The following is a 24569-nucleotide window of genomic DNA, read 5'->3' on the forward strand; positions in this document are numbered from 1 at the left end:
ATGAGCTAATTATAACAAGGCATAAAAGGTGACTGTAAGGTACAATAAACGAAGTCTGCTGATCACTCATATTGATTGACTGTGTCTTCCCTCCGTCGCGACAGAGGAGCACTGTACCGAAGGGGATTAGTGGTACAACTGATCTCTGCTCGCTGTCTGCCACGCCAAAGTTCTTTGGGTCGGGGACTGCTGCTCGCAGTGTTCCGCAGAGCCGGGCTCAGCCAGGTCTCGGCATTCACTGCAACGGGCACAGCCCTGTAGCGCAGGGAGGCCTGCGCTGGCCACGCACACTGCGTCCACTGCGGGGTTCCCTCTGCACGCGCGGTCCTGAGCTACTGTCCCCATCAGCCCCTTCCCTCCATACTTACAGTAGATCTCCCAGCTTGTTCTTCAGCTGGCTCAGATACTCCTGCTTCTCCCTGACATCCTGGCTCCGGGGCTTGGCCACGAAAGCTTCAGCGCTGCCCGCCTCCTCCTGAAAGAAATTACAGCTGTGTTAGCACCGAACATGTGTTCCGGTCTGCACAGGAGCTGCCTCTCAATGTGCACGAAAATAACGCGGCTCTCCTAGAAATGGAATTTCCATGTGAAAAGTGGAAATAGAGAGAAAGAATATGGGAAAAACTCCCATCACAGAAAAGGCACAAGCTTGCACTGCCATTGTCTGCAGAGGGCCTTCAGGTGTTAGAGCTTGTGGTGGGCACTCCAGCTTTGTAAGTCTGATAAACCTACCTAGTCTTATAAAACTAATTTAATCCCTAATTTAATCCCATTCTCCTGAAAAGGAAAGAGCCAATCCAAGAACTAGTTGATGCAAGCAGGTACAGCACTGAAGACCTCATTGACAACTTATCCTTATTCAAAGAATTAAACTGACGTTACTTAAGTTGTAGGGATTAGAGATTTAATTAAGGATTACATTTGTTTTAGGGATTTAGGGATTATATTAGGGATAGGTCTTTTGTGTGGGTCTCGCAGTACTACAAAACACATCTGTCGGCACCTTTGCAACTTGTCTCGAGTGCTCCAGGGTGGAAAAAAAATGGGACTCTCTGAGAGGTTCTGCCCAACAAAACCAGAAAAGGAAAGATCTTCCTTGGAAATACCTTTCAGGAATGGCAGGGAAAACGGTTCAAGCTTCTGGAAAGGCTGAGGAAAAGATGTCGAAGGATCAAAGAAATGCTACTCTATCCCAGAGAGAACCTCTGGATACAGTCGTGCTTAGTATGACGTGAAGAATTCTTGCAACGCTTCCTTGTCCCTGTATCATTGCCTGCTTCCCCCATGTGCTGGGGTACGGTGCAATGGGACATGGTGAGTTGAATGAACTTCCTCATGCCACAAGAAGCAGGCATTCCTTACAATGTAGTCTTGCTACTTAGTCATTCTGGCGCTTGTCTGCATTAATCTCGTCAGCAGAGAAGTAACCCGGGAAAACCCAAATACTGCTCTGCTGGACACTTCCCGGTCACGGCCACCAGTACCGGGGCAGGGAGAGGGGAGGAGGACGAGGCTTTTCAGCAGCAGGAAGCTGTTACTTTGGCTTGGCCATATAGCGCAGCATTAGCAGGGGCTCGAGCCCACTAGAAATACCTGCATGTCCGGTGGTTCACGTGGCATCATTGTCAAGTGTGGCTACTTCAGCTATGTCTTCAGTACGCTCACCGTTTCAGCTTTTCTAGTGCACCTGAGTTTCCCTGGCTTGAAAGTTTTCAGTGTTTACACTAAGAAGAAGGTGGTGAATATTGAAGACACCGGCCACGAAAGTAATTCTCCCACCTTCCTAATGGGTATTTATTACCAATTAATCTCAGTGGAAACAAGCAGTGAAGAAAGCTTCCACATACCCATGCAGGGAAGCCATTTCCCTCTCTTAGAGCTCCCGTTGCTATTTCTTCCAGAAGCACATCCACCAGCTGACGGCTGGTCTTCCCCTCAGCCAGAGAACCCCACTGGTCAGCTCCGCCTGGAAATCACCTCTGCAACAGCAAAAAGACACCGAGCTGCTAGGAGAATGTGCCCACACATACTGGTTTTGTGTGAATCCCACTAGGAGCCTAAGGATAGATACAGATCTCCAGGCATGTGGTTGGTCTCCTAAGCTGTCTAAGGCAAAATGGAATACCCTGCAAGCACCTCTCAGGCCACTCCTACAAGCCTAGGAGAAAATGGGGTGTTGCAGGTGGGCTTAGGGGTTGGGGTTAGGGGTGTGGGAAAATCACCCTGAGGTGGGGGGAACTCGAGAAAATTGCGTCCTAACGGAAGCATAGTATTACGGAAAGCTTTTTTTAGGGTAGAATACAGCTATAGCCTGGAGGACGGTTGGCACGCACACAGTCTGTATCACCACAGTTCCCTAAGCAGCAGCTCAGCGCACGCCGACAGCGGTGACGGAGGACGCGCTGAAGGCAAAAAGCCAAAAGCAAACCCCTCGAAGCCCAGAACCTTGCTCAGGAACCCAGGAGTTAAGCCTAAAACCGGTTGAAAGCTGCCTCCTACCTGTTCTCCCGCCACCTTTCCCCCTCCAACGTCAGCACCTTTCCTCGCGATCCCTTTTCGCAAACAAAAGACGGACGCCTGCGGTATCAGCTCGGTACCGAAGCACCACGATGCGCTTGCCGGCTGCATGCTCTCTCACAAGGCTGACAGCTTCTCTGCACGCAACAGCCGAGGCCCTGTGAAAGGGGAGGAAGGCAAACACCGATGACATCTCGCAGGGGTCAGGAGGAAGTCAGGATGCACTTCAGTCAGAGCCCAACGCCTTACCCAAAGGAATTACCACAGCAGAACAAGAGGCAGGAGCGATCAGTAGACAGGCAGAAAACACGCACGGCAGCGATACCCACGTCAGACTGGCAGGACGCTTCCAGTCGCTTCACCCCGCAGCTTTGTTTTGAATTTAGTTCAAAGGTAATCAGATTCTTAACGCTCATTCTGCTTTTAATAGCTGCTGGAGAAAGGCTAACACGTGGCATTGGCATTACAGTCGGAATTCCGGTATAAAAATCACAGCAAAGCTGTGCTTTGTCAAGCGACTTTCAAAGCAGGCTCTGGAGCCTTTCAACAAGACAGTCAAATCTGGAGTCCCAAGGGAACTCTGTGCCAGCTCCATCAGTACATCTGAGCTCTCTCACAAAGTACACCGCCATACAGAAACGTAAGTGGGTTTATACCTCGGGCTCATTTACAATCTAGAAAAATAATACTGCCCGACCGGACGCGCTGCTTCAAGCGCCTAGCAGGCCCGGCTGCGTAACCACGAGGGACCGACAATTCCTCCCCGGCCGTTGCCCGAGCCGCAGCGCAGCACTCGGAAGCAGCGGGCACACGGAGCCTCGCGGGCCCTCGGCAAGTACAAAGGTTATCCCTCCGTAGTCAGCAGTCCGACTCACAAGCACAAGGCACACGGGGAAAAGTAACATCTCGACTGACCTTCGGTTCCGCTCCCCTTGATTTGTCAATGTACAATTCCAGACGAACCTAGGGACAAAGGAAAAACAAAAGACCCCCGTTTCACTGGGAAGCAAATCAAAAGGCCTCTTCCCCTCGGCTGCTCCGGACCCGGAGCTGACTGTCACGACACAAGATCAGCCAGACACCCGAGTAGCTGCTGCCTCCCAGCCCATCCCGGTGGTTAAACGCTTGCGGAGAAATCAGCAGTCGGGGGCGACGGGTGGGGATTCTGCTACCGGCTTTCTTTTCTTGCCTTTGCCCGCTCGCAGGGGCGGGAAGAGGCTCCTGAGCCACCCCCCCCCGCGACAGCGTTACCGCAGGCCCCAAGGCAGCCTCTGCGGCCCGCAGGGGCCGGCAGCCCCAGTCGGCTGCCACGGCTCAGGCCAGCGGCTGGGGGAAAGACAAAGCCCCGCGCAGAGCAGCGGCGGCTGCGGCGGCTGCCCGGGCAGCCCGGAGGCGGCGGCGGGTGGGCGGCGGGGCGGCGCGGGCCGACCCCTCTCTCCCGGGCGCCGCCGCCACAAGCGAGCACCGGGGCCGCCCCGCCGCCGCTCCTCGCCGAGGTAGCGGCGCGGCTCCGAGAGAAAAAAAAAAAAAAAAACAAACACCCACCCACCCAAAAAAGGGCAGCCCCGTGAGGAGCCCGCTGACCACCGTCCCTGCCGGGGAGACGAGAACCGGCGGCAGCCCCGCCGGTCCCGGGCCGGGCCGCCCGCCTGCCTCAGCCCGCCCGCCGCCGGCACCAGGCGCTCCCTGCCGCGGCCGAGCGCCGGGCCGCCACATCCCCCCGACTCGGCCGCTGCCCGCCGGCCCCCGGCCGCCCTTCAGCCCGAGCGCTCACCCAGCGCGCCGCCGCACGTCCCGGCCCGAAACTCTTCCAGGTTCCCGGCGAAGGCTCCGCACCTCCACAGCCACTCCAGCGCGCCGCGCGGGCCGGAAATGAACCCACCTTCCGGGGCCGTATGCGTAGCCCATACGTACGAGGCCGGAAGCCCCGCCCCTTTGGCGTCACGTCGTTTCTGCGCATGCGCTGCCCGATAGTTGGAGCGCTGCTGCCATCTAGCGAAATATATTTGGGTACTGCAGCCGGCCCTGTTGGTGGATCGCTACTGCCACCTAGCGAAATAAAAATGGGTACTGCAGCCGGCCCTGTTGGTGGAGCGCTGCTGCCATCTAGCGAAATAAAAATGGGTACTGCAGCCGGCCCTGTTGGTGGAGCGCTGCTGCCATCTAGCGAAATATAATTGGGTACTGCAGCCGCCCGGTTGGTGGAGGTCCTTTCCTGCTATTTTGTGACTTGTGTTGGAAGTGCCTGGCACCAGGTTCGAGTATTAAGGCAGAAAGCCCCAGGGCCTCGTACCTCTGGGTGGTACATGCTGTGTCACACCAGCTATGGTGCCTTCCTGCTTTACAAATGCAATCAGTTTTGGCAAGTTTACAAAACTAGTGCTTTATGAGGAAGGTATCTTTGGATTTCAGCTTACCCCTTTCTACTTTTCAAATGCCTACATCACAAGAAAAAGAAAGGGTTTTGCTTCTCAGGTTTGCTCCAGTTACTCGGCAATTCAGGCATGACCACAGCAGAGCTGTTTTCCTACAGTCTTTTTTGTTTCCAGAATCCTCCCTCCCCTCCCTAGAGAGGGCTATGTGCAGGGCAAAGCGGACACTATGAGTAGGGACGACTGAGTAAAGTTACCAAAGGGCACGTGGTGCCTTCCTCGCAGCAAGGGACTGATTTCAGTTTTTCTATGCTTGGATGACTTTTGCAGCTCAGAGTTTGGTTAAATCTACTCGTGGGGCAGCACTTGAACGTCTGTTGAGTGATTTCATACTGGACAACAGCAGCCACACCAAGACAAAAGTCTCCTCGGGGACAGACACGATAGCAGACTTCGTGTGGGCTGACCTCACCTTTTGCTTGCAACCGGCACCTTATTTTGCAAAGGAATCTTTGAAACCCTCTTTCTTTGAGACAAGGGACTGTAAGGGCCAAGGGCCAAAGCAGCCACGCTGCAGCCTGGAGCCTGACGGTGGCTTCTCAGGTTCCAGCAATGGCTGTGGAGCACAGCTCTTGTGTCACCAAGCAGAGCGCCTGACACCCTGAAGTGCCTCGGCGCCCCGGGGGTGTGAAGCCTCTGTCTGGGGATCAGGCAGCCTCCCACCACAGGTCTTGCTGAGCTAAAATGACTCTGCAGAGGCTGTAAAATTGTCTCGGAGTGCTGTGCTGCTTAAGATGAAAGCGCTTCCGATAGCTCAAGCTAGCCCACCCACTCAGCTCTTACGAGCTGTACCTCCATATGCAATGGGAAGAAGTATTTAACGCAGTAACTCCAACTCTCGGCTTGGCACCCAAACCCGTAGATCAAACAGTCCATTTATTCTTATTATTGGAAGTCTCCTTCCTCCCCTCCGAAGCCTGTCGTGCTTCCCTCCCTGGGCGAGGGCCCTACTCGTCTCGCATATCCAGCAAGCAGCCTCTCGAGTGCAGTTTCCACAGGCACATCTTCTTGATCCGGCAGGTCAACGTAGGTATCTAGCGTCTGATCGTCGATACCGGGATCAATCGCACAGAAAGCAGTCTTCAGATCATCTGCCTTCCCCTCTCTGTTCCAAAACAACACAGTCACCATTACGTTGTGGTATGTGAAAAGAACATTTACTTACTTGTGTCACACTGAGAATCCATGTTGCCCGAAATGCAGAGCAGAGATGTCTTTTGATACAGTCATCTCTGCCTCTACTAGCATCCCGTTGTTAAACAAATGTGCAATAAAGACTGGTGAATGCTAAAAGTCAAACTGAACGGAAGTTAAGAAATCTTAGATTCATGATAACCTGGTAAGACCTTAATTTCACTCTATTGTGCATTGATATCCCTTATTACAGAACTGTACTTCTTGCTAATCCAGTGCCCACGTTGGACAGGATTTCACTTCACAGGCACCTGCCCACCTCTGGCGTTCTCCTCGGTGCTCGGTGTGGCACCAGACTTTTTTTCAATGCAGTAATTGCCTCTTGTTTTGAGGTGGAATTATTTCTCAGATTTGCACCAGTTGTCAGTCCTATTTGCTCTTCCCACTCCTCAGAACCAGTCTCTGAAGATGTACAGGATTTTACCGCTATTTTTGGAGAGCTGAGGAGTGTGGATAACTGGCTAGCTGAAAAAGTTCACATAAACATAGTCTAGCTGGCTAGACAAAAATGCACATCGCTCTCAGCTTATCTGAAGTAAAGCACAAATACGCTGCCTTTGGCTGTTCTTGTTACACAATAACAGGAAGATTTCGGTGGGAAAAGAATGTTGCAGGTGGGAACAGATAACTACAGAAGAGAAACTAGGGGTGGGCTTGATATTTAGGCAACTCACCAATAATGAGCTTAACTTTTGCAATACGTATGAGCTAATTATAACAAGGCATAAAAGGTGACTGTAAGGTACAATAAACGAAGTCTGCTGATCACTCATATTGATTGACTGTGTCTTCCCTCCGTCGCGACAGAGGAGCACTGTACCGAAGGGGATTAGTGGTACAACTGATCTCTGCTCGCTGTCTGCCACGCCAAAGTTCTTTGGGTCGGGGACTGCTGCTCGCAGTGTTCCGCAGAGCCGGGCTCAGCCAGGTCTCGGCATTCACTGCAACGGGCACAGCCCTGTAGCGCAGGGAGGCCTGCGCTGGCCACGCACACTGCGTCCACTGCGGGGTTCCCTCTGCACGCACGGTCCTGAGCTACTGTCCCCATCAGCCCCTTCCCTCCATACTTACAGTAGATCTCCCAGCTTGTTCTTCAGCTGGCTCAGATACTCCTGCTTCTCCCTGACATCCTGGCTCCGGGGCTTGGCCACGAAAGCTTCAGCGCTGCCCGCCTCCTCCTGAAAGAAATTACAGCTGTGTTAGCACCGAACATGTGTTCCGGTCTGCACAGGAGCTGCCTCTCAATGTGCACGAAAATAACGCGGCTCTCCTAGAAATGGAATTTCCATGTGAAAAGTGGAAATAGAGAGAAAGAATATGGGAAAAACTCCCATCACAGAAAAGGCACAAGCTTGCACTGCCATTGTCTGCAGAGGGCCTTCAGGTGTTAGAGCTTGTGGTGGGCACTCCAGCTTTGTAAGTCTGATAAACCTAGCTAGTCTTATAAAACTAATTTAATCCCTAATTTAATCCCATTCTCCTGAAAAGGAAAGAGCCAATCCAAGAACTAGTTGATGCAAGCAGGTACAGCACTGAAGACCTCATTGACAACTTATCCTTATTCAAAGAATTAAACTGACGTTACTTAGGTTTTAGGGATTAGAGATTTAATTAAGGATTACATTTGCTTTAGGGATTTAGGGATTATATTAGGGATAGGTCTTTTGTGTGGGTCTCGCAGTACTACAAAACACATCTGTCAGCACCTTTGCAACTTGTCTCGAGTGCTCCAGGGTGGAAAAAAAATGGGACTCTCTGAGAGGTTCTGCCCAACAAAACCAGAAAAGGAAAGATCTTCCTTGGAAATACCTTTCAGGAATGGCAGGGAAAAAGGTTCAAGCTTCTGGAAAGGCAGAGGAAAAGATGTCGAAGGATCAAAGAAATGCTACTCTATCCCAGAGAGAACCTCTGGATACAGTCGTGCTTAGTATGACGTGAAGAATTCTTGCAACGCTTCCTTGTCCCTGTATCATTGCCTGCTTCCCCCATGTGCTGGGGTACGGTGCAATGGGACATGGTGAGTTGAATGAACTTCCTCATGCCACAAGAAGCAGTCATTCCTTACAATGTAGTCTTGCTACTTAGTCATTCTAGTGCTTGTCTGCATTAATCTCGTCAGCAGAGAAGTAACCCGGGAAAACCCAAATACTGCTCTGCTGGACACTTCCCGGTCACGGCCACCAGTACCGGGGCAGGGAGAGGGGAGGAGGACGAGGCTTTTCAGCAGCAGGAAGCTGTTACTTTGGCTTGGCCATATAGCGCAGCATTAGCAGGGGCTCGAGCCCACTAGAAATACCTGCATGTCCGGTGGTTCACGTGGCATCATTGTCAAGTGTGGCTACTTCAGCTATGTCTTCAGTACGCTCACCGTTTCAGCTTTTCTAGTGCACCTGAGTTTCCCTGGCTTGAAAGTTTTCAGTGTTTACACTAAGAAGAAGGTGGTGAATATTGAAGACACCGGCCACGAAAGTAATTCTCCCACCTTCCTAATGGGTATTTATTACCGATTAATCTCAGTGGAAACAAGCAGTGAAGAAAGCTTCCACATACCCATGCAGGGAAGCCATTTCCCTCTCTTAGAGCTCCCGTTGCTATTTCTTCCAGAAGCACATCCACCAGCTGACGGCTGGTCTTCCCCTCAGCCAGAGAACCCCACTGGTCAGCTCCGCCTGGAAATCACCTCTGCAACAGCAAAAAGACACCGAGCTGCTAGGAGAATGTGCCCACACATACTGGTTTTGTGTGAATCCCACTAGGAGCCTAACGATAGATACAGATCTCCAGGCATGTGGTTGGTCTCCTAAGCTGTCTAAGGCAAAATGGAATACCCTGCAAGCACCTCTCAGGCCACTCCTACAAGCCTAGGAGAAAATGGGGTGTTGCAGGTGGGCTTAGGGGTTGGGGTTAGGGGTGTGGGAAAATCACCCTGAGGTGGGGGGAACTCGAGAAAATTGCGTCCTAACGGAAGCATAATATTACGGAAAGCTTTTTTTAGGGTAGAATACAGCTATAGCCTGGAGGACGGCTGGCACGCACACAGTCTGTATCACCACAGTTCCCTAAGCAGCAGCTCAGCGCACGCCGACAGCGGTGACGGAGGACGCGCTGAAGGCAAAAAGCCAAAAGCAAACCCCTCGAAGCCCAGAACCGTGCTCAGGAACACAGGAGTTAAGCCTAAAACCGGTTGAAAGCTGCCTCCTACCTGTTCCCCCGCCACCTTTCCCCCTCCAACGTCAGCACCTTTCCTCGCGATCCCTTTTCGCAAACAAAAGACGGACGCCTGCGGTATCAGCTCGGTACCGAAGCACCACGATGCGCTTGCCGGCTGCATGCTCTTTCACAAGGCTGACAGCTTCTCTGCACGCAACAGCCGAGGCCCTGTGAAAGGGGAGGAAGGCAAACACCGATAACATCTCGCAGGGGTCAGGAGGAAGTCAGGATGCACTTCAGTCAGAGCCCAACGCCTTACCCAAAGGAATTACCACAGCAGAACAAGAGGCAGGAGCGATCAGTAGACAGGCAGAAAACACGCACGGCAGCGATACCCACGTCAGACTGGCAGGACGCTTCCAGTCGCTTCACCCCGCAGCTTTGTTTTGAATTTAGTTCAAAGGTAATCAGATTCTTAACGCTCATTCTGCTTTTAATAGCTGCTGGAGAAAGGCTAACACGTGGCATTGGCATTACAGTCGGAATTCCAGTCTAAAAATCACGGCAAAGCTGTGCTTTGTCAAGCGACTTTCAAAGCAGGCTCTGGAGCCTTTCAACAAGACAGTCAAATCTGGAGTCCCAAGGGAACTCTGTGCCAGCTCCATCAGTACATCTGAGCTCTCTCACAAAGTACACCGCCATACAGAAACGTAAGTGGGTTTATACCTCGGGCTCATTTACAATCTAGAAAAATAATACTGCCCGACCGGACGCGCTGCTTCAAGCGCCTAGCAGGCCCGGCTGCGTAACCACGAGGGACCGACAATTCCTCCCCGGCCGTTGCCCGAGCCGCAGCGCAGCACTCGGAAGCGGCGGGCACACGGAGCCTCGCGGGCCCTCGGCAAGTACAAAGGTTATCCCTCCGTAGTCAGCAGTCCGACTCACAAGCACAAGGCACACGGGGAAAAGTAACATCTCGACTGACCTTCGGTTCCGCTCCCCTTGATTTGTCAATGTACAATTCCAGACGAACCTAGGGACAAAGGAAAAACAAAAGACCCCCGTTTCACTGGGAAGCAAATCAAAAGGCCTCTTCCCCTCGGCTGCTCCGGACCCGGAGCTGACTGTCACGACACAAGATCAGCCAGACACCCGAGTAGCTGCTGCCTCCCAGCCCATCCCGGTGGTTAAACGCTTGCGGAGAAATCAGCAGTCGGGGGCGACGGGTGGGGATTCTGCTACCGGCTTTCTTTTCTTGCCTTTGCCCGCTCGCAGGGGCGGGAAGAGGCTCCTGAGCCACCCCCCCCCGCGACAGCGTTACCGCAGGCCCCAAGGCAGCCTCTGCGGCCCGCAGGGGCCGGCAGCCCCAGTCGGCTGCCACGGCTCAGGCCAGCGGCTGGGGGAAAGACAAAGCCCCGCGCAGAGCAGCGGCGGCTGCGGCGGCTGCCCGGGCAGCCCGGAGGCGGCGGCGGGTGGGCGGCGGGGCGGCGCGGGCCGACCCCTCTCTCCCGGGCGCCGCCGCCACAAGCGAGCACCGGGGCCGCCCCGCCGCCGCTCCTCGCCGAGGTAGCGGCGCGGCTCCGAGAGAAAAAAAAAAAAAAAACAAACACCCACCCACCCAAAAAAGGGCAGCCCCGTGAGGAGCCCGCTGACCACCGTCCCTGCCGGGGAGACGAGAACCGGCGGCAGCCCCGCCGGTCCCGGGCCGGGCCGCCCGCCTGCCTCAGCCCGCCCGCCGCCGGCACCAGGCGCTCCCTGCCGCGGCCGAGCGCCGGGCCGCCACATCCCCCCGACTCGGCCGCTGCCCGCCGGCCCCCGGCCGCCCTTCAGCCCGAGTGCTCACCCAGCGCGCCGCCGCACGTCCCGGCCCGAAACTCTTCCAGGTTCCCGGCGAAGGCTCCGCACCTCCACAGCCACTCCAGCGCGCCGCGCGGGCCGGAAATGAACCCACCTTCCGGGGCCGTATGCGTAGCCCATACGTACGAGGCCGGAAGCCCCGCCCCTTTGGCGTCACGTCGTTTCTGCGCATGCGCTGCCCGATAGTTGGAGCGCTGCTGCCATCTAGCGAAATATATTTGGGTACTGCAGCCGGCCCTGTTGGTGGATCGCTACTGCCACCTAGCGAAATAAAAATGGGTACTGCAGCCGGCCCTGTTGGTGGAGCGCTGCTGCCATCTAGCGAAATAAAAATGGGTACTGCAGCCGGCCCTGTTGGTGGAGCGCTGCTGCCATCTAGCGAAATATAATTGGGTACTGCAGCCGCCCGGTTGGTGGAGGTCCTTTCCTGCTATTTTGTGACTTGTGTTGGAAGTGCCTGGCACCAGGTTCGAGTATTAAGGCAGAAAGCCCCAGGGCCTCGTACCTCTGGGTGGTACATGCTGTGTCACACCAGCTATGGTGCCTTCCTGCTTTACAAATGCAATCAGTTTTGGCAAGTTTACAAAACTAGTGCTTTATGAGGAAGGTATCTTTGGATTTCAGCTTACCCCTTTCTACTTTTCATATGCCTACATCACAAGAAAAAGAAAGGGTTTTGCTTCTCAGGTTTGCTCCAGTTACTCGGCAATTCAGGCATGACCACAGCAGAGCTGTTTTCCTACAGTCTTTTTTGTTTCCAGAATCCTCCCTCCCCTCCCTAGAGAGGGCTATGTGCAGGGCAAAGCGGACACTATGAGTAGGGACGACTGAGTAAAGTTACCAAAGGGCACGTGGTGCCTTCCTCGCAGCAAGGGACTGATTTCAGTTTTTCTATGCTTGGATGACTTTTGCAGCTCAGAGTTTGGTTAAATCTACTCGTGGGGCAGCACTTGAACGTCTGTTGAGTGATTTCATACTGGACAACAGCAGCCACACCAAGACAAAAGTCTCCTCGGGGACAGACACGATAGCAGACTTCGTGTGGGCTGACCTCACCTTTTGCTTGCAACCGGCACCTTATTTTGCAAAGGAATCTTTGAAACCCTCTTTCTTTGAGACAAGGGACTGTAAGGGCCAAGGGCCAAAGCAGCCACGCTGCAGCCTGGAGCCTGACGGTGGCTTCTCAGGTTCCAGCAATGGCTGTGGAGCACAGCTCTTGTGTCACCAAGCAGAGCGCCTGACACCCTGAAGTGCCTCGGCGCCCCGGGGGTGTGAAGCCTCTGTCTGGGGATCAGGCAGCCTCCCACCACAGGTCTTGCTGAGCTAAAATGACTCTGCAGAGGCTGTAAAATTGTCTCGGAGTGCTGTGCTGCTTAAGATGAAAGCGCTTCCGATAGCTCAAGCTAGCCCACCCACTCAGCTCTTACGAGCTGTACCTCCATATGCAATGGGAAGAAGTATTTAACGCAGTAACTCCAACTCTCGGCTTGGCACCCAAACCCGTAGATCAAACAGTCCATTTATTCTTATTATTGGAAGTCTCCTTCCTCCCCTCCGAAGCCTGTCGTGCTTCCCTCCCTGGGCGAGGGCCCTACTCGTCTCGCATATCCAGCAAGCAGCCTCTCGAGTGCAGTTTCCACAGGCACATCTTCTTGATCCGGCAGGTCAACGTAGGTATCTAGCGTCTGATCGTCGATACCGGGATCAATCGCACAGAAAGCAGTCTTCAGATCATCTGCCTTCCCCTCTCTGTTCCAAAACAACACAGTCACCATTACGTTGTGGTATGTGAAAAGAACATTTACTTACTTGTGTCACACTGAGAATCCATGTTGCCCGAAATGCAGAGCAGAGATGTCTTTTGATACAGTCATCTCTGCCTCTACTAGCATCCCGTTGTTAAACAAATGTGCAATAAAGACTGGTGAATGCTAAAAGTCAAACTGAACGGAAGTTAAGAAATCTTAGATTCATGATAACCTGGTAAGACCTTAATTTCACTCTATTGTGCATTGATATCCCTTATTACAGAACTGTACTTCTTGCTAATCCAGTGCCCACGTTGGACAGGATTTCACTTCACAGGCACCTGCCCACCTCTGGCGTTCTCCTCGGTGCTCGGTGTGGCACCAGACTTTTTTTCAATGCAGTAATTGCCTCTTGTTTTGAGGTGGAATTATTTCTCAGATTTGCACCAGTTGTCAGTCCTATTTGCTCTTCCCACTCCTCAGAACCAGTCTCTGAAGATGTACAGGATTTTACCGCTATTTTTGGAGAGCTGAGGAGTGTGGATAACTGGCTAGCTGAAAAAGTTCACATAAACATAGTCTAGCTGGCTAGACAAAAATGCACATCGCTCTCAGCTTATCTGAAGTAAAGCACAAATACGCTGCCTTTGGCTGTTCTTGTTACACAATAACAGGAAGATTTCGGTGGGAAAAGAATGTTGCAGGTGGGAACAGATAACTACAGAAGAGAAACTAGGGGTGGGCTTGATATTTAGGCAACTCACCAATAATGAGCTTAACTTTTGCAATACGTATGAGCTAATTATAACAAGGCATAAAAGGTGACTGTAAGGTACAATAAACGAAGTCTGCTGATCACTCATATTGATTGACTGTGTCTTCCCTCCGTCGCGACAGAGGAGCACTGTACCGAAGGGGATTAGTGGTACAACTGATCTCTGCTCGCTGTCTGCCACGCCAAAGTTCTTTGGGTCGGGGACTGCTGCTCGCAGTGTTCCGCAGAGCCGGGCTCAGCCAGGTCTCGGCATTCACTGCAACGGGCACAGCTCTGTAGCGCAGGGAGGCCTGCGCTGGCCACGCACACTGCGTCCACTGCGGGGTTCCCTCTGCACGCACGGTCCTGAGCTACTGTCCCCATCAGCCCCTTCCCTCCATACTTACAGTAGATCTCCCAGCTTGTTCTTCAGCTGGCTCAGATACTCCTGCTTCTCCCTGACATCCTGGCTCCGGGGCTTGGCCACGAAAGCTTCAGCGCTGCCCGCCTCCTCCTGAAAGAAATTACAGCTGTGTTAGCACCGAACATGTGTTCCGGTCTGCACAGGAGCTGCCTCTCAATGTGCACGAAAATAACGCGGCTCTCCTAGAAATGGAATTTCCATGTGAAAAGTGGAAATAGAGAGAAAGAATATGGGAAAAACTCCCATCACAGAAAAGGCACAAGCTTGCACTGCCATTGTCTGCAGAGGGCCTTCAGGTGTTAGAGCTTGTGGTGGGCACTCCAGCTTTGTAAGTCTGATAAACCTAGCTAGTCTTATAAAACTAATTTAATCCCTAATTTAATCCCATTCTCCTGAAAAGGAAAGAGCCAATCCAAGAACTAGTTGATGCAAGCAGGTACAGCACTGAAGACCTCATTGACAACTTATCCTTATTCAAAGAATTAAACTGACGTTACTTAGGTTTTAGGGATTAGAGATTTAATTAAGGATTACATTTGCTTTAGGGATTTAGGGATTATATTAGGGATAGGTCTTTTGTGTGGGTCTCGCAGTACTACAAAACACATCTGTCAGCACCTTTGCAACTTGTCTCGAGTGCTCCAGGGTGGAAAAAAAATGGGACTCTCTGAGAGGTTCTGCCCAACAAAACCAGAAAAGGAAAGATCTTCCTTGGAAATACCTTTCAGGAATGGCAGGGAAAAAGGTTCAAGCTTCTGGAAAGGCAGAGGAAAAGATGTCGAAGGATCAAAGAAATGCTACTCTATCCCAGAGAGAACCTCTGGATACAGTCGTGCTTAGTATGACGTGAAGAATTCTTGCAACGCTTCCTTGTCCCTGTATCATTGCCTGCTTCCCCCATGTGCTGGGGTACGGTGCAATGGGACATGGTGAGTTGAATGAACTTCCTCATGCCACAAGAAGCAGTCATTCCTTACAATGTAGTCTTGCTACTTAGTCATTCTAGTGCTTGTCTGCATTAATCTCGTCAGCAGAGAAGTAACCCGGGAAAACCCAAATACTGCTCTGCTGGACACTTCCCGGTCACGGCCACCAGTACCGGGGCAGGGAGAGGGGAGGAGGACGAGGCTTTTCAGCAGCAGGAAGCTGTTACTTTGGCTTGGCCATATAGCGCAGCATTAGCAGGGGCTCGAGCCCACTAGAAATACCTGCATGTCCGGTGGTTCACGTGGCATCATTGTCAAGTGTGGCTACTTCAGCTATGTCTTCAGTACGCTCACCGTTTCAGCTTTTCTAGTGCACCTGAGTTTCCCTGGCTTGAAAGTTTTCAGTGTTTACACTAAGAAGAAGGTGGTGAATATTGAAGACACCGGCCACGAAAGTAATTCTCCCACCTTCCTAATGGGTATTTATTACCGATTAATCTCAGTGGAAACAAGCAGTGAAGAAAGCTTCCACATACCCATGCAGGGAAGCCATTTCCCTCTCTTAGAGCTCCCGTTGCTATTTCTTCCAGAAGCACATCCACCAGCTGACGGCTGGTCTTCCCCTCAGCCAGAGAACCCCACTGGTCAGCTCCGCCTGGAAATCACCTCTGCAACAGCAAAAAGACACCGAGCTGCTAGGAGAATGTGCCCACACATACTGGTTTTGTGTGAATCCCACTAGGAGCCTAACGATAGATACAGATCTCCAGGCATGTGGTTGGTCTCCTAAGCTGTCTAAGGCAAAATGGAATACCCTGCAAGCACCTCTCAGGCCACTCCTACAAGCCTAGGAGAAAATGGGGTGTTGCAGGTGGGCTTAGGGGTTGGGGTTAGGGGTGTGGGAAAATCACCCTGAGGTGGGGGGAACTCGAGAAAATTGCGTCCTAACGGAAGCATAGTATTACGGAAAGCTTTTTTTAGGGTAGAATACAGCTATAGCCTGGAGGACGGTTGGCACGCACACAGTCTGTATCACCACAGTTCCCTAAGCAGCAGCTCAGCGCACGCCGACAGCGGTGACGGAGGACGCGCTGAAGGCAAAAAGCCAAAAGCAAACCCCTCGAAGCCCAGAACCTTGCTCAGGAACCCAGGAGTTAAGCCTAAAACCGGTTGAAAGCTGCCTCCTACCTGTTCTCCCGCCACCTTTCCCCCTCCAACGTCAGCACCTTTCCTCGCGATCCCTTTTCGCAAACAAAAGACGGACGCCTGCGGTATCAGCTCGGTACCGAAGCACCACGATGCGCTTGCCGGCTGCATGCTCTCTCACAAGGCTGACAGCTTCTCTGCACGCAACAGCCGAGGCCCTGTGAAAGGGGAGGAAGGCAAACACCGATAACATCTCGCAGGGGTCAGGAGGAAGTCAGGATGCACTTTAGTCAGAGCCCAACGCCTTACCCAAAGGAATTACCACAGCAGAACAAGAGGCAGGAGCGATCAGTAGACAGGCAGAAAACACGCACGGCAGCGATACCCACGTCAGACTGGCAGGACGCTTCCAGTCGCTTCACCCCGCAGCTTTGTTTTGAATTTAGTTCAAAGGTAATCAGATTCTTAACGCTCATTCTGCTTTTAATAGCTGCTGGAGAAAGGCTAACACGTGGCATTGGCATTACAGTCGGAATTCCGGTATAAAAATCACGGCAAAGCTGTGCTTTGTCAAGCGACTTTCAAAGCAGGCTCTGGAGCCTTTCAACAAGACAGTCAAATCTGGAGTCCCAAGGGAAGTCTGTGCCAGCTCCATCAGTACATCTGAGCTCTCTCACAAAGTACACCGCCATACAGAAACGTAAGTGGGTTTATACCTCGGGCTCATTTACAATCTAGAAAAATAATACTGCCCGACCGGACGCGCTGCTTCAAGCGCCTAGCAGGCCCGGCTGCGTAACCACGAGGGACCGACAATTCCTCCCCGGCCGTTGCCCGAGCCGCAGCGCAGCACTCGGAAGCAGCGGGCACACGGAGCCTCGCGGGCCCTCGGCAAGTACAAAGGTTATCCCTCCGTAGTCAGCAGTCCGACTCACAAGCACAAGGCACACGGGGAAAAGTAACATCTCGACTGACCTTCGGTTCCGCTCCCCTTGATTTGTCAATGTACAATTCCAGACGAACCTAGGGACAAAGGAAAAACAAAAGACCCCCGTTTCACTGGGAAGCAAATCAAAAGGCCTCTTCCCCTCGGCTGCTCCGGACCCGGAGCTGACTGTCACGACACAAGATCAGCCAGACACCCGAGTAGCTGCTGCCTCCCAGCCCATCCCGGTGGTTAAACGCTTGCGGAGAAATCAGCAGTCGGGGGCGACGGGTGGGGATTCTGCTACCGGCTTTCTTTTCTTGCCTTTGCCCGCTCGCAGGGGCGGGAAGAGGCTCCTGAGCCACCCCCCCCCGCGACAGCGTTACCGCAGGCCCCAAGGCAGCCTCTGCGGCCCGCAGGGGCCGGCAGCCCCAGTCGGCTGCCACGGCTCAGGCCAGCGGCTGGGGGAAAGACAAAGCCCCGCGCAGAGCAGCGGCGGCTGCGGCGGCTGCCCGGGCAGCCCGGAGGCGGCGGCGGGTGGGCGGCGGGGCGGCGCGGGCCGACCCCTCTCTCCCGGGCGCCGCCGCCACAAGCGAGCACCGGGGCCGCCCCGCCGCCGCTCCTCGCCGAGGTAGCGGCGCGGCTCCGAGAGAAAAAAAAAAAAAAAAACAAACACCCACCCACCCAAAAAAGGGCAGCCCCGTGAGGAGCCCGCTGACCACCGTCCCTGCCGGGGAGACGAGAACCGGCGGCAGCCCCGCCGGTCCCGGGCCGGGCCGCCCGCCTGCCTCAGCCCGCCCGCCGCCGGCACCAGGCGCTCCCTGCCGCGGCCGAGCGCCGGGCCGCCACATCCCCCCGACTCGGCCGCTGCCCGCCGGCCCCCGGCCGCCCTTCAGCCCGAGTGCTCACCCAGCGCGCCGCCGCACGTCCCGGCCCGAAACTCTTCCAGGTTCCCGGCGAAGGCTCCGCACCTCCACAGCCACTCCAGCGCGCCGCGCGGGCCGGAAATGAACCCACCTTCCGGGGCCGTATGCGTAGCCCATACGTACGAGGCCGGAAGCCCCGCCCCTTTGGCGTCACGTCGTTTCTGCGCATGCGCTGCCCGATAGTTGGAGCGCTGCTGCCATCTAGCGAAATATATTTGGGTACTGCAGCCGGCCCTGTTGGTGGATCGCTACTGCCACCTAGCGAAATAAAAATGGGTACTGCAGCCGGCCCTGTTGGTGGAGCGCTGCTGCCATCTAGCGAAATAAAAATGGGTACTGCAGCCGGCCCTGTTGGTGGAGCGCTGCTGCCATCTAGCGAAATATAATTGGGTACTGCAGCCGCCCGGTTGGTGGAGGTCCTTTCCTGCTATTTTGTGACTTGTGTTGGAAGTGCCTGGCACCAGGTTCGAGTATTAAGGCAGAAAGCCCCAGGGCCTCGTACCTCTGGGTGGTACATGCTGTGTCACACCAGCTATGGTGCCTTCCTGCTTTACAAATGCAATCAGTTTTGGCAAGTTTACAAAACTAGTGCTTTATGAGGAAGGTATCTTTGGATTTCAGCTTACCCCTTTCTACTTTTCATATGCCTACATCACAAGAAAAAGAAAGGGTTTTGCTTCTCAGGTTTGCTCCAGTTACTCGGCAATTCAGGCATGACCACAGCAGAGCTGTTTTCCTACAGTCTTTTTTGTTTCCAGAATCCTCCCTCCCCTCCCTAGAGAGGGCTATGTGCAGGGCAAAGCGGACACTATGAGTAGGGACGACTGAGTAAAGTTACCAAAGGGCACGTGGTGCCTTCCTCGCAGCAAGGGACTGATTTCAGTTTTTCTATGCTTGGATGACTTTTGCAGCTCAGAGTTTGGTTAAATCTACTCGTGGGGCAGCACTTGAACGTCTGTTGAGTGATTTCATACTGGACAACAGCAGCCACACCAAGACAAAAGTCTCCTCGGGGACAGACACGATAGCAGACTTCGTGTGGGCTGACCTCACCTTTTGCTTGCAACCGGCACCTTATTTTGCAAAGGAATCTTTGAAACCCTCTTTCTTTGAGACAAGGGACTGTAAGGGCCAAGGGCCAAAGCAGCCACGCTGCAGCCTGGAGCCTGACGGTGGCTTCTCAGGTTCCAGCAATGGCTGTGGAGCACAGCTCTTGTGTCACCAAGCAGAGCGCCTGACACCCTGAAGTGCCTCGGCGCCCCGGGGGTGTGAAGCCTCTGTCTGGGGATCAGGCAGCCTCCCACCACAGGTCTTGCTGAGCTAAAATGACTCTGCAGAGGCTGTAAAATTGTCTCGGAGTGCTGTGCTGCTTAAGATGAAAGCGCTTCCGATAGCTCAAGCTAGCCCACCCACTCAGCTCTTACGAGCTGTACCTCCATATGCAATGGGAAGAAGTATTTAACGCAGTAACTCCAACTCTCGGCTTGGCACCCAAACCCGTAGATCAAACAGTCCATTTATTCTTATTATTGGAAGTCTCCTTCCTCCCCTCCGAAGCCTGTCGTGCTTCCCTCCCTGGGCGAGGGCCCTACTCGTCTCGCATATCCAGCAAGCAGCCTCTCGAGTGCAGTTTCCACAGGCACATCTTCTTGATCCGGCAGGTCAACGTAGGTATCTAGCGTCTGATCGTCGATACCGGGATCAATCGCACAGAAAGCAGTCTTCAGATCATCTGCCTTCCCCTCTCTGTTCCAAAACAACACAGTCACCATTACGTTGTGGTATGTGAAAAGAACATTTACTTACTTGTGTCACACTGAGAATCCATGTTGCCCGAAATGCAGAGCAGAGATGTCTTTTGATACAGTCATCTCTGCCTCTACTAGCATCCCGTTGTTAAACAAATGTGCAATAAAGACTGGTGAATGCTAAAAGTCAAACTGAACGGAAGTTAAGAAATCTTAGATTCATGATAACCTGGTAAGACCTTAATTTCACTCTATTGTGCATTGATATCCCTTATTACAGAACTGTACTTCTTGCTAATCCAGTGCCCACGTTGGACAGGATTTCACTTCACAGGCACCTGCCCACCTCTGGCGTTCTCCTCGGTGCTCGGTGTGGCACCAGACTTTTTTTCAATGCAGTAATTGCCTCTTGTTTTGAGGTGGAATTATTTCTCAGATTTGCACCAGTTGTCAGTCCTATTTGCTCTTCCCACTCCTCAGAACCAGTCTCTGAAGATGTACAGGATTTTACCGCTATTTTTGGAGAGCTGAGGAGTGTGGATAACTGGCTAGCTGAAAAAGTTCACATAAACATAGTCTAGCTGGCTAGACAAAAATGCACATCGCTCTCAGCTTATCTGAAGTAAAGCACAAATACGCTGCCTTTGGCTGTTCTTGTTACACAATAACAGGAAGATTTCGGTGGGAAAAGAATGTTGCAGGTGGGAACAGATAACTACAGAAGAGAAACTAGGGGTGGGCTTGATATTTAGGCAACTCACCAATAATGAGCTTAACTTTTGCAATACGTATGAGCTAATTATAACAAGGCATAAAAGGTGACTGTAAGGTACAATAAACGAAGTCTGCTGATCACTCATATTGATTGACTGTGTCTTCCCTCCGTCGCGACAGAGGAGCACTGTACCGAAGGGGATTAGTGGTACAACTGATCTCTGCTCGCTGTCTGCCACGCCAAAGTTCTTTGGGTCGGGGACTGCTGCTCGCAGTGTTCCGCAGAGCCGGGCTCAGCCAGGTCTCGGCATTCACTGCAACGGGCACAGCTCTGTAGCGCAGGGAGGCCTGCGCTGGCCACGCACACTGCGTCCACTGCGGGGTTCCCTCTGCACGCACGGTCCTGAGCTACTGTCCCCATCAGCCCCTTCCCTCCATACTTACAGTAGATCTCCCAGCTTGTTCTTCAGCTGGCTCAGATACTCCTGCTTCTCCCTGACATCCTGGCTCCGGGGCTTGGCCACGAAAGCTTCAGCGCTGCCCGCCTCCTCCTGAAAGAAATTACAGCTGTGTTAGCACCGAACATGTGTTCCGGTCTGCACAGGAGCTGCCTCTCAATGTGCACGAAAATAACGCGGCTCTCCTAGAAATGGAATTTCCATGTGAAAAGTGGAAATAGAGAGAAAGAATATGGGAAAAACTCCCATCACAGAAAAGGCACAAGCTTGCACTGCCATTGTCTGCAGAGGGCCTTCAGGTGTTAGAGCTTGTGGTGGGCACTCCAGCTTTGTAAGTCTGATAAACCTAGCTAGTCTTATAAAACTAATTTAATCCCTAATTTAATCCCATTCTCCTGAAAAGGAAAGAGCCAATCCAAGAACTAGTTGATGCAAGCAGGTACAGCACTGAAGACCTCATTGACAACTTATCCTTATTCAAAGAATTAAACTGACGTTACTTAGGTTTTAGGGATTAGAGATTTAATTAAGGATTACATTTGCTTTAGGGATTTAGGGATTATATTAGGGATAGGTCTTTTGTGTGGGTCTCGCAGTACTACAAAACACATCTGTCAGCACCTTTGCAACTTGTCTCGAGTGCTCCAGGGTGGAAAAAAAATGGGACTCTCTGAGAGGTTCTGCCCAACAAAACCAGAAAAGGAAAGATCTTCCTTGGAAATACCTTTCAGGAATGGCAGGGAAAAAGGTTCAAGCTTCTGGAAAGGCAGAGGAAAAGATGTCGAAGGATCAAAGAAATGCTACTCTATCCCAGAGAGAACCTCTGGATACAGTCGTGCTTAGTATGACGTGAAGAATTCTTGCAACGCTTCCTTGTCCCTGTATCATTGCCTGCTTCCCCCATGTGCTGGGGTACGGTGCAATGGGACATGGTGAGTTGAATGAACTTCCTCATGCCACAAGAAGCAGTCATTCCTTACAATGTAGTCTTGCTACTTAGTCATTCTAGTGCTTGTCTGCATTAATCTCGTCAGCAGAGAAGTAACCCGGGAAAACCCAAATACTGCTCTGCTGGACACTTCCCGGTCACGGCCACCAGTACCGGGGCAGGGAGAGGGGAGGAGGACGAGGCTTTTCAGCAGCAGGAAGCTGTTACTTTGGCTTGGCCATATAGCGCAGCATTAGCAGGGGCTCGAGCCCACTAGAAATACCTGCATGTCCGGTGGTTCACGTGGCATCATTGTCAAGTGTGGCTACTTCAGCTATGTCTTCAGTACGCTCACCGTTTCAGCTTTTCTAGTGCACCTGAGTTTCCCTGGCTTGAAAGTTTTCAGTGTTTACACTAAGAAGAAGGTGGTGAATATTGAAGACACCGGCCACGAAAGTAATTCTCCCACCTTCCTAATGGGTATTTATTACCGATTAATCTCAGTGGAAACAAGCAGTGAAGAAAGCTTCCACATACCCATGCAGGGAAGCCATTTCCCTCTCTTAGAGCTCCCGTTGCTATTTCTTCCAGAAGCACATCCACCAGCTGACGGCTGGTCTTCCCCTCAGCCAGAGAACCCCACTGGTCAGCTCCGCCTGGAAATCACCTCTGCAACAGCAAAAAGACACCGAGCTGCTAGGAGAATGTGCCCACACATACTGGTTTTGTGTGAATCCCACTAGGAGCCTAACGATAGATACAGATCTCCAGGCATGTGGTTGGTCTCCTAAGCTGTCTAAGGCAAAATGGAATACCCTGCAAGCACCTCTCAGGCCACTCCTACAAGCCTAGGAGAAAATGGGGTGTTGCAGGTGGGCTTAGGGGTTGGGGTTAGGGGTGTGGGAAAATCACCCTGAGGTGGGGGGAACTCGAGAAAATTGCGTCCTAACGGAAGCATAATATTACGGAAAGCTTTTTTTAGGGTAGAATACAGCTATAGCCTGGAGGACGGCTGGCACGCACACAGTCTGTATCACCACAGTTCCCTAAGCAGCAGCTCAGCGCACGCCGACAGCGGTGACGGAGGACGCGCTGAAGGCAAAAAGCCAAAAGCAAACCCCTCGAAGCCCAGAACCGTGCTCAGGAACACAGGAGTTAAGCCTAAAACCGGTTGAAAGCTGCCTCCTACCTGTTCCCCCGCCACCTTTCCCCCTCCAACGTCAGCACCTTTCCTCGCGATCCCTTTTCGCAAACAAAAGACGGACGCCTGCGGTATCAGCTCGGTACCGAAGCACCACGATGCGCTTGCCGGCTGCATGCTCTTTCACAAGGCTGACAGCTTCTCTGCACGCAACAGCCGAGGCCCTGTGAAAGGGGAGGAAGGCAAACACCGATAACATCTCGCAGGGGTCAGGAGGAAGTCAGGATGCACTTCAGTCAGAGCCCAACGCCTTACCCAAAGGAATTACCACAGCAGAACAAGAGGCAGGAGCGATCAGTAGACAGGCAGAAAACACGCACGGCAGCGATACCCACGTCAGACTGGCAGGACGCTTCCAGTCGCTTCACCCCGCAGCTTTGTTTTGAATTTAGTTCAAAGGTAATCAGATTCTTAACGCTCATTCTGCTTTTAATAGCTGCTGGAGAAAGGCTAACACGTGGCATTGGCATTACAGTCGGAATTCCAGTCTAAAAATCACGGCAAAGCTGTGCTTTGTCAAGCGACTTTCAAAGCAGGCTCTGGAGCCTTTCAACAAGACAGTCAAATCTGGAGTCCCAAGGGAACTCTGTGCCAGCTCCATCAGTACATCTGAGCTCTCTCACAAAGTACACCGCCATACAGAAACGTAAGTGGGTTTATACCTCGGGCTCATTTACAATCTAGAAAAATAATACTGCCCGACCGGACGCGCTGCTTCAAGCGCCTAGCAGGCCCGGCTGCGTAACCACGAGGGACCGACAATTCCTCCCCGGCCGTTGCCCGAGCCGCAGCGCAGCACTCGGAAGCGGCGGGCACACGGAGCCTCGCGGGCCCTCGGCAAGTACAAAGGTTATCCCTCCGTAGTCAGCAGTCCGACTCACAAGCACAAGGCACACGGGGAAAAGTAACATCTCGACTGACCTTCGGTTCCGCTCCCCTTGATTTGTCAATGTACAATTCCAGACGAACCTAGGGACAAAGGAAAAACAAAAGACCCCCGTTTCACTGGGAAGCAAATCAAAAGGCCTCTTCCCCTCGGCTGCTCCGGACCCGGAGCTGACTGTCACGACACAAGATCAGCCAGACACCCGAGTAGCTGCTGCCTCCCAGCCCATCCCGGTGGTTAAACGCTTGCGGAGAAATCAGCAGTCGGGGGCGACGGGTGGGGATCCTGCTACCGGCTTTCTTTTCTTGCCTTTGCCCGCTCCCAGGGGCGGGAAGAGGCTCCTGAGCCACCCCCCCCCCGCGACAGCGTTACGGCAGGCCCCGAGGCAGCCTCTCTGCGGCCCGCGGGGGCCGGCAGCCCCAGCCGCCTGCCACGGCTCAGGCCAGCGGCTGGGGGAAAGACAAAGCCCCGCGCAGAGCTGCGGCGGCTGCCCGGGCAGCCCGGAGGCGGCGGCGGGTGGGCGGCGGGGCGGCGCGGGCCGACCCCTCTCTCCCGGGCGCCGCCGCCACAAGCGAGCACCGGGGCCGCCCCGCCGCCGCTCCTCGCCGAGGTAGCGGCGCGGCTCCGAGAGAAAA

The 24569-nt window shown here is 53.2% G+C and overlaps 2 long non-coding RNA genes across 6 annotated transcripts; both read right to left on the minus strand.

Annotated features, from left to right (window-relative positions):
* Positions 1-245: 245 nt before the first annotated feature.
* On the minus strand, positions 246-2968 carry LOC129783262 (uncharacterized). The gene is made up of 4 exons (XR_008745206.1): positions 2767-2968; positions 2500-2675; positions 1848-1979; positions 246-475 (listed from the first exon to the last, which is right to left on the minus strand). It is a non-coding gene; the product is annotated as an uncharacterized LOC129783262 (long non-coding RNA).
* A 2103-nt stretch (positions 2969-5071) lies between these two features.
* On the minus strand, positions 5072-23169 carry LOC129783261 (uncharacterized). Of its 5 annotated transcripts, XR_008745201.1 has the most exons (7): positions 22385-23167; positions 16191-17171; positions 15539-15670; positions 9485-10326; positions 8694-8825; positions 7215-7321; positions 5072-6054 (listed from the first exon to the last, which is right to left on the minus strand). It is a non-coding gene; the product is annotated as an uncharacterized LOC129783261 (long non-coding RNA). The 5 variants fall into 5 exon arrangements; XR_008745205.1 differs by lacking the exons at positions 5072-6054; positions 7215-7321; positions 8694-8825; positions 9485-10326 and adding exons at positions 12654-12899; positions 14060-14166 and having other exon boundaries at positions 22385-22516; positions 23037-23167; XR_008745204.1 differs by lacking the exons at positions 5072-6054; positions 7215-7321; positions 8694-8825; positions 9485-10326 and adding exons at positions 12654-12899; positions 14060-14166 and having other exon boundaries at positions 22385-22516; positions 22885-23167.
* Between the last annotated feature and the right edge of the window lie 1400 nt (positions 23170-24569).

The sequence above is a fragment of the Falco peregrinus genome, unplaced genomic scaffold (genome assembly GCF_023634155.1).
Source record: "Falco peregrinus isolate bFalPer1 unplaced genomic scaffold, bFalPer1.pri scaffold_105, whole genome shotgun sequence".
Lineage (NCBI taxonomy): Eukaryota > Metazoa > Chordata > Aves > Falconiformes > Falconidae > Falco > Falco peregrinus.